Below are 18,057 nucleotides of genomic sequence, written 5' to 3'. Positions count from 1 at the left end.
TGGGATCTTTGACTTGAAAATATTTGAGAAACTGCAATGGGACACAATAAACACTATTTTTTTTAGACTGAGTAAAGAATGGTTGTTACGGGGGCACCGTGGTTCAAATTCATGAACTCCTCTGTTCATGGACCATTTCTGAGCATCGCAACTGTCTCCTGAAACCAAATAGGCCAGCGAGAACTAGTCAGCAGACAGAGACAGACGAGGAGCATAAGGCTGGGAAATGTCAAGAGGAACTCAAGAGAAAATGTGAGGCATCAGTGAAATAGGCCCTTCAGCAAAAGAAGCGGAATAAACATAAGACTGCAAGCTAAAGAAGATTCACGCTTGAAAAACTTCCACAGGCCCATCACAAGAATATCAATACAAATACCTTTGAGAACAAAGGAAAATAGCTCACTTTTAACTGAGTAGCAATGGGGACAACAAAGAAATGTGACTTATTATCTTCCATGTTTTCATTGGACCAAATACACAGTCAGTAATATTCCCCGCACAAAAGCCCTATGGTAAAAGCCAGGCACATTGGAAACGGCATGCACGGTAGATGCATAATGAGACTTGCTTGATACAAAGCAACTTGCAGGGACTACTATAGAATGCAACAATGGCCCCTTAGTATATTTCACTTGACAATGAGATATCTAGCAAGAATCCTCCACGGGCTGCCTTTAATAAAGGTTTCAATCTTTGTGTAGGGGAAATATGTCAGCGTAATAGCTTTTCAGCTGTTTGGTGTCTTGTCGGTGGCAGTACAGGGGACTTTTCTGTTCTCTGAAAGTATATAGTCTTTAGATGTGCAATGGTAAAATAGCCTTAAATGAACTGTACAGTACAGTACTGGGCCTGTCCTGTGAAACCTCCAACTAGTGCCAAAGCAGGCAGCAGAATCACTGCCGGTCTCATCGAATGAAAATTCTAAGGCTGTGACTTCAGAGCTCAGAGAGCCGGCTTTTCTCAAGAGATTTAACAAAGAATGGAAAGCAAACATCTCTACTTCAGTAAGAAATGTTTCATTAGTGTCACCGTCGCCCCCAGCTGTTGTATTATTTTATCTATTTCTCTGTTTCTTGGCCTTGATTTCTCTCGTCCCCATCCTGCTGATTACAGGCTCCTAAAGCTGCAAATCGGATACAACGTTATTTTAACCAATCTTTATGTAAACTTAATTTTAGATGTTTGGGTTGCTATTAAGAATAATATATACAAGCTCACAGTGTACGTTGAGTACAAAGGACCCCGATGTAAACAAGCCACATGCAGTGCTGTCTTGGGATTAAATCCTATTGGTAGACATTGTATCTGGTAGGTAGAGAAAGAGATTGCACAAGAGCAGAAAACCTGCAACGCTCCAAGTTAAATAAAGTATTTTTGGTGCACGGCTCAATAGTAACATGAGGCAAAGGAGAAGTCGCCAGCACAAAAGGAAATCCTTTTCACATGATTTATTTACCTCTCTGGACAGAGAACAACGGACGCATTTCGACCTGAACAGTCTTCCTCAGTGTTGTGACAAGATGACAGGAAATGACGTATATATATGGGTTGTGTTACAATCAAATGCAATTCAAAACAGCTGCCACCTGTAATCGCCTTGAGAGCTAACAATTAAGTGATATTATTTCTTTAAGGCAGGGGTTCCCAAACTTTTTTTGTCTCAGGGCACCCCATAAATATTTTTTTAATCCGAGGCACCCCTACATTATAATTTTCACTCCCAGCACCTTATATTTATAACATATGGTCATTGTCGGGTGGAAACCTTGTATGTAATTAAATGTACTAAACTAGTGAAAACAGCAGATCTACGTGCTTGTAGATCGGCTGTTTTCACTAGTTTTGTGCGACAGTCTTGTATGATGAAGCAGGGCTTTGCTTTACCAAAAGACGTACACATTTGAATCTTGGAGATACGAGGTTTCTGCCCGACAGTGACGATATTTTAGTGATTATGTTGCAAGGAAAACGTTGAGATAATAGCCACTTCGGTTAGAACTGACTGAAAATAACTTGGTACTTCAAGTTTAAAATGATACTAATTAAGTGCCCAAATAAATTCCAAATATTATCAAATTATCTCGCGGCACCCCTGGACTGCCGTCACAGCACCCCAGGGTGCCCCGTCATCACCCACTTTGAAAACCCCTGCTTTAAGGTACCAAGCAAAGACAAATATCTTGTGAAAAGTACTCATGTCAAATAAATGTTGTGTTTTTAGAATCACCCAGAGTGAATTCACAATCGATTCCAAATAAATCACGTGAAAAGGATTTATTTGTGTGCTGAGACATTGTATCTGAAACATTGTAGCTGTACTGTCCTGTACTTCCTCTGCGAACGGCTGATATAGAAGGCATTTGTAGAAACGGCCTCAGGTTTTAATGGGTTGAAGTTTGTTAACAGATCTATCTATTTGGTGTTGGTGTAATAATTAGAACTCACCACAAAATAACATGCATAGATCTCATGTACCGGTATACTGGGTATACCTTTAAGAGGAAAAAAATAGAATAAATAAACTTGCCCTGGCTGGAACCACCCTGTAGACAATATGCCTTCCGGTGTGTTCCACGATTTCTAGCGGAAGTCTGCGTTTAACGGACGTTACTTCATGCGGTGCGGGTCTGTTTACATTCCCCAGCGAAAAAACTAAAATAGATTGTAGCTCTTAAAGGGATATTCCACTTTCAACAGGGAGCAGTGGTAGGGCTTCTCTCCACACACACACCCATTGTAACTTCAACCTCCAATCCTCCATTTTAACCATGATAGATTCATTAAAAATAGGGATGCCCCGATCAGGGTTTTTTTGCTCCCGATCCGATACCGATCAAATATTATTGCTTCCGATTCGATCCCGATCTTTCCCGATCCGATCTTTTGGCAAGGCATTAGGAAGAAAAAAAAATTCTATTCATTCTATCACTTGGTTCTCAACCTTTTCAGGCCGTGACCCCCAAAATAATCATATTTTAACTGGGGACCCCCGACCCTGAAGAGTTGAGGAAGTATATTTTGTATAACACGGTTCTATTGTGAAAATAGCAGATCTACATGCTCACAACGCCTCGCAACGCGAGGAGTTGTGAGCATGTAGATCGGCTATTTTCACAATTTCTGGCTTTAATATTTGACAATTTGGCCAATGTTTAATTTGTCATTTTAGAGGTATTAAAAAGTCCTTAATTTTTCACTTTCGAAAATGTGCAGATACCCTCTATACACTTAAACTTTATGTTGATTTGTTTACTGTTGAGAGAGAAAACAATGTTGCACATTAAGTTAATCATCTGGGGACCCCCCCAAAATAATTTGAGGACCCCCCTGGGGGTCCTGACCCACAGGTTGAGAACTACTGAGCTAGTTGACAGTGCAGAGAGACATAATTGCCTTCCTTTGATCCATTAGCAAGGGGCCAATTACTACTTATTGGCATCAGCTGCCAGCTGTACACAGAGTCTGACACAATCTCCTTCACTCTGCAGTGCTCTGTCTGTCTCATTTCTCCAAAAGCCCTTGAATATGATTGAAAATGATTAAGGATTACTGTGATTATGGTAAGCTTACATTTCATATCGCATTCACCTTACCTGTAACTTTCAGTACTCCCAGAAAATATTTTTTTGAAAAAAAAAAAAAAAAAAAAAAAAACGATTTTTTTTCCCCCCGATCTCCGATCTTATAAAAACGGCCATATCGGCGGCCGATCCGATCACGTGATCGGGATCGGGCAACACTAATTAAAAACACCCATTACTTTTTTCTGGTGACTCATTTTACCTTCCTAATACGTGAGCAGGCTGTGTTTTTTCGATAACTTTTTTCATTTATTTTTAATAATTATTTGGAAAAATGGAAAAAATGAAATACAAAAAAATTATTATACACAGCCTGCTCACGTATTAGGAGGGTAGTATGAGTCACCAGAAAAAATAATGGGTATTTTTAATGAATCTATCATGGTTAAAATGAAGTTTGAAGTTACAATGGGTGTGTGTGGGGAGAGGCCCTGGGCCTGGGGGGCCTAGTAACATTTACATCAAATATCTAAATATTCAATCACGCTAATTAAAAACTGTTCAGGGTGTTCATAAAAGCCTGATTAGATGATAAAATTACCAAAAGTTTTTTTGAAAGTGAAATACCCCTTTAACTCGCTCTTAGTACAGTAGGTGTAACATTGCTTGAATCAATGTTATTGTTTGTATATTGTTTATTTCGAGCGCAACCGACGGAGCAGGAGACGTAGACCAGAGTTTTTCGTGCAGGGAATACGTTTGCAAGAACACAGCACTGTGAAAAAAATACAGCTTCTGGTGAAATTCTCACTGCGGAAGTTGAACGCTTTCTGCCTTCTATTGTCACCACCAGGCTTTTCTCTTCGGAGATGAGTAAGCCTGGCTACGCGAGGCTAGGCTGGAACTGAATTAGTGGTGATCTCCAATGAGGTAGCATTATTTGGGTAGGGTATTTACTATTTATTTAAGGGCTACTGAATAGAACCAGTGATTTGTGAAGGATTGCAAAGCTTGCAGTGATAGAAATAGTATATGGCAATCAAAACAACGTTGTGTACATTTTGGATGCAAAATGGATGCAAAATGTACTATAAAAGGATACAATATGTGTGCAGCATGTGTGTGTGTGTGTGTGTGTGTGTGTGTGTGTGTGTGTGTGTGTGTGTGTGTGTGTGTGTGTGTGTGTGTGTGTGTGTGCGTGCGTGCGTGCGTGCGTGCGTGCGTGCGTGCGTGCGTGCGTGCGTGTGTGTGCGCGCATGTATGTGCGATTGTGCGTGCATGTGCGCGTGTGTGTATATATGTGTGTATGCGTACGTACAGTATGTGCGTGTGTGCGTGCGTGCGTGCGTGCGTGCGAGCGAGAGAGAGAGAGAGAGAGAGAGAGAGAGAGATATCCTGGGGCTATCAGAGGAGATTTCTGATGGTGTCCTAATCTTGCAAAGGATCAACTGTCCCCACATCCTGTCCACCTGTCTGCGAAAGAACCTGTAATTGTGTTTCTCCCAGGTAAAGGGAATGTGTGTACGTGCCTTTTACAGGACTGTTGTGAAGAGCAAATATGACCCCAAGAGGACAGGAGAGTTGAGGACATTCACGGAGGACATTTTGACGGTCCTCTCTTCCCAAAATGTACGCCAAAGATTGAAGTTAGACTAGTGCTGAGTGTTCAAGTAAGGTAAAGTAGCTCAAAGTGGATAGAAAACTCCATCTTCTTAAAGTTGTACCATGTAACTTTTTTTATAAAACAAATCTTAAAATTGTCCTAACTGTTAAATCGCTAAAGTTTTAGAACACCCACTCCGTTATTTTCAGCTTCTGAAGCCTTCTCTTTATATGTTTTCTATGATCCTGGCCGTGGACCGGATTTCGCGCCAAAATGACGTAATCTGCATCATCTGTATACGTTGTGTATACGTTGCCCAATCACATCGCCGATCATGCACACATGGTACACTACCGGCCAATCACAGCGCATCTTGAAGTGGGGTCGCCATATTTGTAGTCGCCCGTGTGTCTCTTTACTCAAAAGGTAATCTCGCCTACCAGGCAGGGTGAAGTAGTCCGTTTCTCCGGAATGCCTGAACGCACAGGAACCAGGGACCCCTCTAAAGATAGCTCTCGGCGTTGTGGAGGCAGACGCGGGGGTGTGAAGGTACGAAAAACGGGCGAAAGACGCGAACGCGACCGCGGTTTGCTATAGGGCTACTGACCACTAGTTGAGCATCTTACACAGTATAGCTTTAATATTAGGTCCATATTCTTAAAGGGGAAGACCACCCATTTTCAATATTGAACTATGTCATTAATAAACCTTTGTGTGGAAATAATAAAAAAGTTCCCCCTCTTCTGTGTTGCCTAGAACTGGAAGATTGATTTGGGGGTTTGTATTGCAAATTACAACTTGATGACATCACACATTGTACTTTACAATACAAACCCCAAAATCAATCCTCCAGTTCTAGGCAACACAGAAGAGGGGGAACTTTTTTTTAATTTCCACACAACTCCTCTAAGGTATATTAATGCATAGTTCAATATTGAACATGGGTGGTCTTCCCCTTTAAGGTTAGGTAATAATGAGCCAGCACATGTTTAGCTGGGGTCACTCTCACCCTATTTGTGAGCTCTTTTCAAGGTTTGGGTCAAGATAAGCCCTGTAATACCGGTAATTTACAGAATGGCTCATATAAGTAACACTGAACATGTATGTTTAGGTGTGTGTCCCACCGGCGAGCTTACCGGTGGGAGCTCAGTCTCCGCTGCTCCGTTGTCTCTGTCTGTCTAATAAACTGATGGAAGAACCTGATCACCTGCCTGCATCTCTCGTCTCCTCTCTCCAGCACAAGGCTAAGAACTATGCACAGCAACTTCGTACTTAAATAATTCAGTCTAATATTTGTGTCAAAACTCTCAGATGTAGTGTTTCCAATACACTACATAATGGTGCCGAAACCCGGGACCACAATACACTACAAAGGGTTAGAGGTTGCAGAAGGAATGTAGTTAAAGTTCACTTCTACCACTTTTTCTAGTCACGTGTTCAAATACTGGATTGTGATTGGCTTAAAACAGTAGTAAATGAGGCCACAATAGCCGGAATGTGTGAAATGCCCGGATGTACATGCAAATGAGGCACATTTCCGAGATCAATACGCGATGAACGCATCCGGGGACTTCAGGAGGGAGTCGGAACCCTATGGTCGGAACACCTTTCCCCCCACCAACAAATGACGGTCGCAGCGGTCCTTTGTTTACTAACGTGCGTACTATCGTCGCCGATTTATTTGGATCCAATGCAATCCGCCAACTTTAAAGCCCCTTTTCTCTGAACCTATGCCTTTCTGGAAGCGAACAGCCTCTATTTACGGCCGGAACGGTGCTTTTAACTGACGTTAGCTTAGCTGTAAGCTAGGCGACCGAGTATTTCCCGGTGAATCTGTGCGCAAAGGTGGGGGCTTGGGAGTGTGGGGGTCTGGGGGACACGCACCACCACTGACTATTGCTGATGATGGAGAGGTTCTATAGCTTAGCCTTTATGTATTGAAAATGAGAGGCACTCTTGCCGATTTAGTAAGAGACTCGTCTCCAATTGCAAGATATTTAAAAGTTATTTGGGGCCATGATGATGATGATATCCTTTTCTTCCCACAACTAGACTAAGGATTTTATATTGTCTGTGTTATTGTTTACAACCACTGAACCACAATTATTCACGTGTGGCAAGATTCACTCGTTTTTAGTAGGCTATATAGTGTAGGCTTAGAAGAAGCCTTTTCAGAAGTTAATTTAATGATTTCCATTTAATGATTTCATTTATCCTCATCTAATGCACCGTATGCACGCTGTTTAAAGGCCGTGTAGGCTTTTCAGAAGTTAATTGAATGTTTTCCATTTGCGCTAATGCACGCAACTGTTTTCGCCAGGTTTTAAGGTCTTATTTTAGTTGTTTCTCATAAGCTCGCAACCCTCCTTGCCCATCGGCCCCCACCTTTGCGCACAGATTCACCGGGAAATACTCGGTCGCGTAAGCTAGACATCTGTCTCAGCATGGAGTTGGCGCCATCTGGTGGTGAGTAGAAGATGTTGTTTGTGGCACTATTTGTTGTTATGGCGGAAGTTTTATAGGCAATAATGATTGTAACTTAAGATCCTTGCAAGTTACAACTATGTGTTTTCTTTCATGTATATGGGAAAAAGTGGTAGAAAAGCTATTTACCACTCGGGGTCGGACATTATGCTCTGATAATGTCCTGTGTTAGGGGGTTATCACCCCCTAACACAGGACATTATCAGAGCATAATGTCCTCTCACTCGGGGTAAATTGCTTACTTATCCTTTCTATCTAGAAATATAAATGTTTAATCAATAATGCAGGCTACTGTGCAGCATTGCGCGATTGAGCCCCGTTCCCGACGATCTTTACTGCGTGTCTCTCCCCAATCTCTCTCTCCTTGTTTCCTGCATGTACACTATAACTATAAATGAAGGCAAAAAATCCTTAAAGAATATATATTTATAAAAAAAAACATAATGGCCCTGTCAAATATTTTTCTCACCCAAAAAACATCTATAAAGGAGTTTTAAAACACCTGGAACTTGGCTCTGTCTATGCCAATTCCAGGATCTCTATTAATTAATGTGACATTATGCCACGCCTGCAGGAGTGACATAATGAATATCATGAATATGCTAATATGCCAGGTCCCTGGAATCAACAGAGCAATGTAAAACATGTAACCTAGTTTTTTTTCCATACAATGTAGGCATGCAGTGATCGAATAAAGGTTGCATTCTTATCAAACTTTTTGAAAAATAACAGCATGTATTACTGTGATATATTGTTTATTGTTTATTAGGATCACCATTAGCTTATATAGTTTATATATGTTTTTACATTGGCCACTGCACCTAGAAGGACAACTCTGCGCGGTTCAGTGAGCCATGGTGCTGTAGATTGGCAGTATTTTCCTCCAGACAACGTTCAAGGAAGCATACTGTACATCTGACTGGACGGCTATAAATCTGCCATTTCGCGGAGGGAAGCCCCTCGACTGCTCTCTTTCACACGTGGGTCTGTCTGTTCTATTAACTTCCTGATAGTCTGGCTGCCTGTCCCATGCTGCTATGTTTAGGAGAACTGTTCATGCCGCTGTTGCGGCCATGGCCAGGCAAGCCAAGCCTGAACAACTTCCACGTGGCCAGCTTCCAACCATCAGGCTGCTGAAGAGGCATTCCTGACATGACAGGGCGCTACACAAGATGATAAAAACAGTAATAGTTGAGAAACCGAGACTAGAATCGAGACATACAGATGTGCCATTTAAAAACTTTACACCTCCTGCCATTTCAGGGGATTTGCAGAACATTGATCTTGTAGATCAGCTATTTTGCTATGATGCTATTTTTATGACTTTCTCTGACTTTGAAGTGTAACTCTACCTATGAATGCGGATTCTGCTTTTCAATGGGAATGGAGTGGTTTCTTGCAATTTGCAGATTTCTGCACATTTTCTCCATAAAATTAGAAAGGCAAAACAGGGAAAGAAACCAGAATGAAGATGTTCAAAGCTTCACAGGTGCTCCTCTTATTGCCTGACTGCTAGCGTCCGACATCTCAACACCACACTACGTGGGGGGAGAGAGTCTGACATTCCGGGCAGACAATCCATTTCGGCCATTTGTGTGTGTGTGTGTGTGTGTGTGTGTGTGTGTGTGTGTGTGTGTGTGTGTGTGTGTGTGTGTGTGTGCGTGCGTGCGTGCGTGCGTGCGTGCGTGTGTGTGCGCGCATGTATGTGCGATTGTGCGTGCATGTGCGCGTGTGTGTATATATGTGTGTATGCGTACGTACAGTATGTGCGTGTGTGCGTGCGTGCGTGCGTGCGTGCGTGCGTGCGTGCGAGCGAGAGAGAGAGAGAGAGAGAGAGAGAGAGAGATATCCTGGGGCTATCAGAGGAGATTTCTGATGGTGTCCTAATCTTGCAAAGGATCAACTGTCCCCACATCCTGTCCACCTGTCTGCGAAAGAACCTGTAATTGTGTTTCTCCCAGGTAAAGGGAATGTGTGTACGTGCCTTTTACAGGACTGTTGTGAAGAGCAAATATGACCCCAAGAGGACAGGAGAGTTGAGGACATTCACGGAGGACATTTTGACGGTCCTCTCTTCCCAAAATGTACGCCAAAGATTGAAGTTAGACTAGTGCTGAGTGTTCAAGTAAGGTAAAGTAGCTCAAAGTGGATAGAAAACTCCATCTTCTTAAAGTTGTACCATGTAACTTTTTTTATAAAACAAATCTTAAAATTGTCCTAACTGTTAAATCGCTAAAGTTTTAGAACACCCACTCCGTTATTTTCAGCTTCTGAAGCCTTCTCTTTATATGTTTTCTATGATCCTGGCCGTGGACCGGATTTCGCGCCAAAATGACGTAATCTGCATCATCTGTATACGTTGTGTATACGTTGCCCAATCACATCGCCGATCATGCACACATGGTACACTACCGGCCAATCACAGCGCATCTTGAAGTGGGGTCGCCATATTTGTAGTCGCCCGTGTGTCTCTTTACTCAAAAGGTAATCTCGCCTACCAGGCAGGGTGAAGTAGTCCGTTTCTCCGGAATGCCTGAACGCACAGGAACCAGGGACCCCTCTAAAGATAGCTCTCGGCGTTGTGGAGGCAGACGCGGGGGTGTGAAGGTACGAAAAACGGGCGAAAGACGCGAACGCGACCGCGGTTTGCTATAGGGCTACTGACCACTAGTTGAGCATCTTACACAGTATAGCTTTAATATTAGGTCCATATTCTTAAAGGGGAAGACCACCCATTTTCAATATTGAACTATGTCATTAATAAACCTTTGTGTGGAAATAATAAAAAAGTTCCCCCTCTTCTGTGTTGCCTAGAACTGGAAGATTGATTTGGGGGTTTGTATTGCAAATTACAACTTGATGACATCACACATTGTACTTTACAATACAAACCCCAAAATCAATCCTCCAGTTCTAGGCAACACAGAAGAGGGGGAACTTTTTTTTAATTTCCACACAACTCCTCTAAGGTATATTAATGCATAGTTCAATATTGAACATGGGTGGTCTTCCCCTTTAAGGTTAGGTAATAATGAGCCAGCACATGTTTAGCTGGGGTCACTCTCACCCTATTTGTGAGCTCTTTTCAAGGTTTGGGTCAAGATAAGCCCTGTAATACCGGTAATTTACAGAATGGCTCATATAAGTAACACTGAACATGTATGTTTAGGTGTGTGTCCCACCGGCGAGCTTACCGGTGGGAGCTCAGTCTCCGCTGCTCCGTTGTCTCTGTCTGTCTAATAAACTGATGGAAGAACCTGATCACCTGCCTGCATCTCTCGTCTCCTCTCTCCAGCACAAGGCTAAGAACTATGCACAGCAACTTCGTACTTAAATAATTCAGTCTAATATTTGTGTCAAAACTCTCAGATGTAGTGTTTCCAATACACTACATAATGGTGCCGAAACCCGGGACCACAATACACTACAAAGGGTTAGAGGTTGCAGAAGGAATGTAGTTAAAGTTCACTTATCCTTTCTATCTAGAAATATAAATGTTTAATCAATAATGCAGGCTACTGTGCAGCATTGCGCGATTGAGCCCCGTTCCCGACGATCTTTACTGCGTGTCTCTCCCCAATCTCTCTCTCCTTGTTTCCTGCATGTACACTATAACTATAAATGAAGGCAAAAAATCCTTAAAGAATATATATTTATAAAAAATAACATAATGGCCCTGTCAAATATTTTTCTCACCCAAAAAACATCTATAAAGGAGTTTTAAAACACCTGGAACTTGGCTCTGTCTATGCCAATTCCAGGATCTCTATTAATTAATGTGACATTATGCCACGCCTGCAGGAGTGACATAATGAATATCATGAATATGCTAATATGCCAGGTCCCTGGAATCAACAGAGCAATGTAAAACATGTAACCTAGTTTTTTTTCCATACAATGTAGGCATGCAGTGATCGAATAAAGGTTGCATTCTTATCAAACTTTTTGAAAAATAACAGCATGTATTACTGTGATATATTGTTTATTGTTTATTAGGATCACCATTAGCTTATATAGTTTATATATGTTTTTACATTGGCCACTGCACCTAGAAGGACAACTCTGCGCGGTTCAGTGAGCCATGGTGCTGTAGATTGGCAGTATTTTCCTCCAGACAACGTTCAAGGAAGCATACTGTACATCTGACTGGACGGCTATAAATCTGCCATTTCGCGGAGGGAAGCCCCTCGACTGCTCTCTTTCACACGTGGGTCTGTCTGTTCTATTAACTTCCTGATAGTCTGGCTGCCTGTCCCATGCTGCTATGTTTAGGAGAACTGTTCATGCCGCTGTTGCGGCCATGGCCAGGCAAGCCAAGCCTGAACAACTTCCACGTGGCCAGCTTCCAACCATCAGGCTGCTGAAGAGGCATTCCTGACATGACAGGGCGCTACACAAGATGATAAAAACAGTAATAGTTGAGAAACCGAGACTAGAATCGAGACATACAGATGTGCCATTTAAAAACTTTACACCTCCTGCCATTTCAGGGGATTTGCAGAACATTGATCTTGTAGATCAGCTATTTTGCTATGATGCTATTTTTATGACTTTCTCTGACTTTGAAGTGTAACTCTACCTATGAATGCGGATTCTGCTTTTCAATGGGAATGGAGTGGTTTCTTGCAATTTGCAGATTTCTGCACATTTTCTCCATAAAATTAGAAAGGCAAAACAGGGAAAGAAACCAGAATGAAGATGTTCAAAGCTTCACAGGTGCTCCTCTTATTGCCTGACTGCTAGCGTCCGACATCTCAACACCACACTACGTGGGGGGAGAGAGTCTGACATTCCGGGCAGACAATCCATTTCGGCGGGGGGGGGCTAAAGCCTATTGACGTCACACACACACACACACACACATACACACACACACACGCGCGACGGCGACGTGGCGTGACATTGCAAAAATACGTTATTTCTCATAACATATTATATGTCTGCATGTTTACGTTAGTGCAAAATGGTATTAAAACGTGAAGAAACGGCACTATTTCATAGTTTATTAAAATAATACGAGTCAAGTCTGACTCCGCCATGACAGTTTTCACGGACCAATCAGAGTCCACTAGACTCTCACGTGGGCAGAGGACACCAATCAGAGTCCACGAGTGAGTCTTACGTGAGCTCAAGAGCTCTGTTTGGAGGGGGCTGGGACCGGAGCAGCCACACACGTGCCCCAAGCATACAACCCTGATTGGCCCATTCAATGCGCCCGCTCTTCGGGCGCCTTCGAAATAGATTAAAATGTGTGCAGCTTCAGTCCACACTACAAACCACCCACCAGCAGGGGGGGGTGATGTGCGGACTGAAGTGTCAGGCTACTCCTCTTAAGCGTACGTATCTCCAGAGAAAAAGTCTTAAAAGGCTCTGCTCCTTCAAGTGACTTGACTCAAAAATGGACGAAAAAAGACGTTTAATGGAACAAACCATCACACCATAGATAAGATCTTTGTAACGGGAACTGCAATTATAACTCCTCAGTGAGCGGAGTACCTTCTGAGCTAGGGGCTCTTATCTTAGACAAAAGGCTCTTATCTGATATGGGTCCGGGGCGAGAGAGAGGACACACACAGGGAACACAGATATTATAGAGACGTGGGAGGCAGAGAGCATTGAAGTATAACAGCAACAGTCTGATCTGCACAGCTGTGTTACACTTGTTACAGTATGGGGTCAAAAGCATCTCCTTTGAAAGAGAGACCCTGAATAATCTCTATACACCTCAAGGACACTTTATCATAATGCACTGGCAAAACTCTCCATCCATTATTTACTCTTACTATAAAATATTCTTAATTGTTGTCAGTCCAATTGAAATGCGGATCAGAAGGTTCGGTTTGACGTTACTAGCTAAGGGATCCTAGGCCTGAAAACGTTGAAGACCCCTGTTCTAATGTGTTTGTCATCTATCTATAAATGCGAGAGGTCTCTGCGTGTGTGTCTGTCTGTCTGTCTGTCTGTCTGTAATCCGCGTATCTCGAGAACCGTTCGTCCCACCGGCTTCAGATTCGGCACGCGCGTTCCCCGCCGCGGCACGGAGTGCAGTGCCGGGCCTCGACCCGACCCGACGCGTGGTTTTCCGAAACCGGCCCGAAACGTTCGCAATATCCTTATGCGGAGCTGATTGTTGACATCAGGCTGTTCCGGAGGAAATCGGCGCAAGCGCTGACTCATTGTGACATCACTTCATAAAAGGCTCTGACATCACGTACGCCACATGAGTCAACAAAAAATCTCTGTGAGTGTGTATGTATGTATGTAATCCGCGTATCTCGAGAACCGTTCGTCCCACGGGCACGCGCGTTCTCCATATATGGGCATAAAATGAATGCCCCCATATATGGGCATAAAATGGATTGCAGACAGACAGATACAGATATCTCCATATATGGACATAAATGGACAGAGGCAAACAGATGGTCAAAGATCTCCATATATGGGCATAAAATGGACGCAGACAGACAGATACAGATATCTCCATATATGGGCATAAATGGACACAGGCAAACAGATGTTCAAAACGGGTCTGTCTGCAACACAGTTGGAGGCACAGACAGATACTCCATATATGGGCATAAAATGGACGCAGATAGACAGACATCTCCATATATGGGCATAAAATGGACCCAGAACTAGAACTGCAGTGATCTCCATATATGGACGTAAAATGGACGCCGACAGACAGACAGACAGACAGATACAGATATCTCCATATATGGGCATAAATGGACACAGGCAGACAGATGGTCAAAACGGGTCCTATGAAAACAGGTATAATGGGGTTTGCATTAAAGGGCGGGGCATTCATTCCCTATTTACATTGTTCTGAGTTGGCCAGGTCGCCGACTAGACGCAGCTTCTAGTATTTGTAATTATCAGCGTTCTGTATGTGCGCATGAAGGACATTATTACATTTTTGATACAATCAATGGTTTTCAGGCTCTTAATATTAATCATTATCATGTAGTGTGTAAACTGTAATTACAATGTCGCCTATAATTGCTGCAAACAATGAATGCGCAGACACCAGCAGACAAACACACACATACACACGCACACACACACACACACACGCACACAGCATGAGCGCACGCACACGCACGCACGCACGCACGCACGCACGCACGCACGCACGCACGCACGCACGCACGCACGCACGCACGCACGCACGCACGCACGCACACACACACACACACACACACACACACACACACACACACACACACACACACACACACACACACACACACACACACACACACACACACACACACACACACACACACACACACACACACACACACACACACACACACACACACACACACACACACACACACACACACGCACATACGAACGCAGAGAGAGAGAGAGAGAGAGACATGAGAAATTAGACGCTTTGTCTTGCAGGGAGACTAATAGTCCCTGTTGGTGTAATTGTTCGGTGTGTGTGTGTGTGTCCTCGCGTGTGTCGTGCACACCCATTAATTATAGAGCAGGGACACACTCAGGGACGTCCTTGAGTGGAAAACAAACAACCCCTTTGTTCATCAGAGGGGGGAACTTGGCAAAAGCTGGCGGCTCGCCCCTGCAGTTGGGGAAAACAAATTAAAACCTCCAACTCCCTTCTTGTAAAACACACATCGGATGTTCGACATGAGAACAAAAGCTAACATAAGTGTTTGGGAGGATGGGAGCTAAACATAATATGTCAGGGGAACAAATAGGACAGCGTGATTTCACAGCAAGGTGCCAAACGCACACAAGCACGCACACGCACTCACATGCATACCGGTACACATAGGCACTGTACACATGCAGAGCTATTAATTCTATTACAATATGACCACTTATCACACCAGGCCCACACAGGCTCGGCTGCAGGATGAAATGACTGAGGGGGCAGTTGAAAATGGTGAGGGGGCACATCTAATTTTTATATTAAAACAATATATATGTTGATGTTGTCGAGTGGAAACCTTGTATGTTCAATACCGTTGGTTTTGTATTTATCATTAAAAAAATTATTTAAACTAGTGAAAATAGCCGATCTACAAGCACACAACTGTGAGCTTGTAGATCGGCTATTTTCACTAGTTTTGTGCGATAGTCTTGGAAGATAAAGCGGGGCTTTACTTTACGATAAAACTTAGACATTTTTTACTCAGAGATACAAAGTTTCTGCCCTACAGTGACGATAGAAAACTTAAACTGAGGGGGCATAATTTGCAACTGAGGGTGAAAGGCCCCCTCTGGCACCCCCATGGTGCCGGGCCTGGGCCATGGGCCATGAATCAACAAGACTGCAGTATATTTGAGTCAACTAAGGCCAAAGCTGCAAGCAGCCAGCAGGCGTCGCATCATCGTCAACACAGGGAATGTACCCTGTTTAATCAATGAAGGTTGCTCCATTGCTGACATTGTGCCCGGTTAATCTTTTGACACCGTCCAGCGCTGATGCGACGCCCGATGGCTGCAGTGGAGCTTTGGCGTAACACCTCATCCGCACTCCACGCAAGCGAGCGACACGACGCAAAATACTGTCCACATTTGGAGCATCGGTCATTGCGTTGCGACGTAGTCTGAAACAATCAAATAAATAAATAATAATATAAAGTGTTTGAGGGCGGTACAACACGCTGTACAACGTGCTGTTGTCGCGGTACAACGCGCTGTCGCTCGTGGTAGGTGAGGACGTCCTCGTTGAAACAAATGTATTTTAATGAGATTTCATTGCCCGCGTCGCGTGGCTCACGTCGCATGGCGGGCAGTGCAGATGAGCTATTAGGGCCCAGCATGCAACCTCGCTGTCCTATTTGTTTGCGTACACGAGCGTGTGAAGTTGACAGTCATGAAAATCACAACCTGAACGTGAAAGTCCCCATACTTTTCCTCTCCCAAACATCGTCTATTCATTCCAAATGTGGAGAGGGGGAAATGGTGACTATAAGACAAAAGAGGAGAGAACTAAATCCTTGTGAATGAGATCAGCTCCATTTGCCATCTGTGCAAACTCCACCACGCATCTCCATATCCGTCACGTCACTAGGGTGAGCACAATCTCATTAACTGTAATGACACTGTGTGTGTGTGTGTGTGTGTGTGTGTGTGTGTGTGTGTGTGTGTGTGTGTGTGTGTGTGTGTGTGTGTGTGTGTGCGTGTGTGCGCGTGTGTGTGTGTGTGTGTGTGTGTCTACGCTGCATATCACGGCCATGGTGTCGCTCTCTCCTGTGTTTACCGCTGCCAGTGTTCTGTGTGGCAGGCAGCGCATCTGGGAGCCAGGTGTGCGTGCGTGTGTCTATCATTTGTGTGCACATGTGTGTCTGATTGTATGTGAGTCTTGTGTCTGTGTGTGTGTGTGTGTGTGTGTGTGTGTGTGTGTGTGTGTGTGTGTGTGCGTGCGTGCGTGCGTGCGTGCGTGCGTGCGTGCGTGCGTGCGTGCGTGCGTGCGTGCGTGTGCGTGCGTGCATGTGTGTGTGTGTGTGTGTGTGTGTGTTTAAGTGAGCCAAATGACGCACATGAAGAGAAGCAGAGTGGTTTGATGAATGTGTTTCTAAATGGGAGCCACAATGAGAGGTACTCTCACAGGAGCAACATCAGATGTGTTACGGCAGTCCAAAAGATCATGCATGTGTGTGTGTAAGTGTGTGTGCGCGCACGCGTGTGTGCGTGCGCAATTTATACAGCGCTTTTCTAAATACTCAATGTCGCTTTACAAAAATAGAAACAAAAAACAAACTTTAATAGGAAAAACTAGAATTGAATTAGGGAATGCCAGTCTGAAAAGGTGGGTTTTGAGTTTTGTTTTAAATGTGGTGAGGGTGGGGGCAGCTTTGATGTTATCTGGGAGTGGGGCGGCAACTGAGAAAGCCTCCGTCACCCCAGGTTGGTCACCTGAAAAGGTTGAGAACCACTGTTGTCGGTGATCAGTATCTTGAAATCTATTCTTTGTTTGACTGGGAGCCAGGCAGCCAGCGCAGGTCATGAAGGATTGGTGCGATGTAGTGCCTTGATCGGGTTCTGGTGGGAAGCTTTTGTACATGCTGTACACAGATCTGGTTGTAATTACGGAAGCTGGATTTAAATTGTTCATAGGCTTCCCACAGACAGTCAGGCACTAAGTTGTGTGAGAGTTGTGTGGGGGGCAGAGACAGCACAATGCATTCCGGATGGAAGTCTAGTGGTTTGAAGTCTAGTGAGAGTCCTGTGGTTGCACAGAGCACCATCCAACAAGCACACAACACGCACTAGACTTCAAACCACTAGACTTCCATCCGGAATGCATTGTGCTGTCTCTGCCCCCCGCCTCCCCCACACAACTCTCACACAACTTAGTGCGTTCCAGTGTGAGTGCAGCCATAGAGGTTGTTTGTTTCCAAGTGTGCAGTGATTTGGTTAGCGACAACACATTTCAGGATATGTTTTTGTGTGAGATGAAGTTTGTTG

General features: G+C 43.9%; 1 protein-coding gene across 3 annotated transcripts in view; it reads right to left on the bottom strand.

The window, feature by feature from the left end:
* Positions 1–18,057, bottom strand: part of LOC308301318 (exostosin-1) — a gene marked incomplete at both ends in the record, with an annotated part of 354,065 nt that overhangs the window by 106,044 nt on the left and 229,964 nt on the right. The gene's annotated exons all lie outside the window — the stretch shown is intronic.

The sequence above is a fragment of the Nannobrachium achirus genome (genome assembly GCF_963921795.1).
Source record: "Nannobrachium achirus genome assembly, chromosome: 16".
NCBI lineage: Eukaryota > Metazoa > Chordata > Actinopteri > Myctophiformes > Myctophidae > Nannobrachium > Nannobrachium achirus.
Note: the sequence above shows the minus strand (reverse complement) of the source record. Positions and strands in the feature narration are given on the sequence as shown.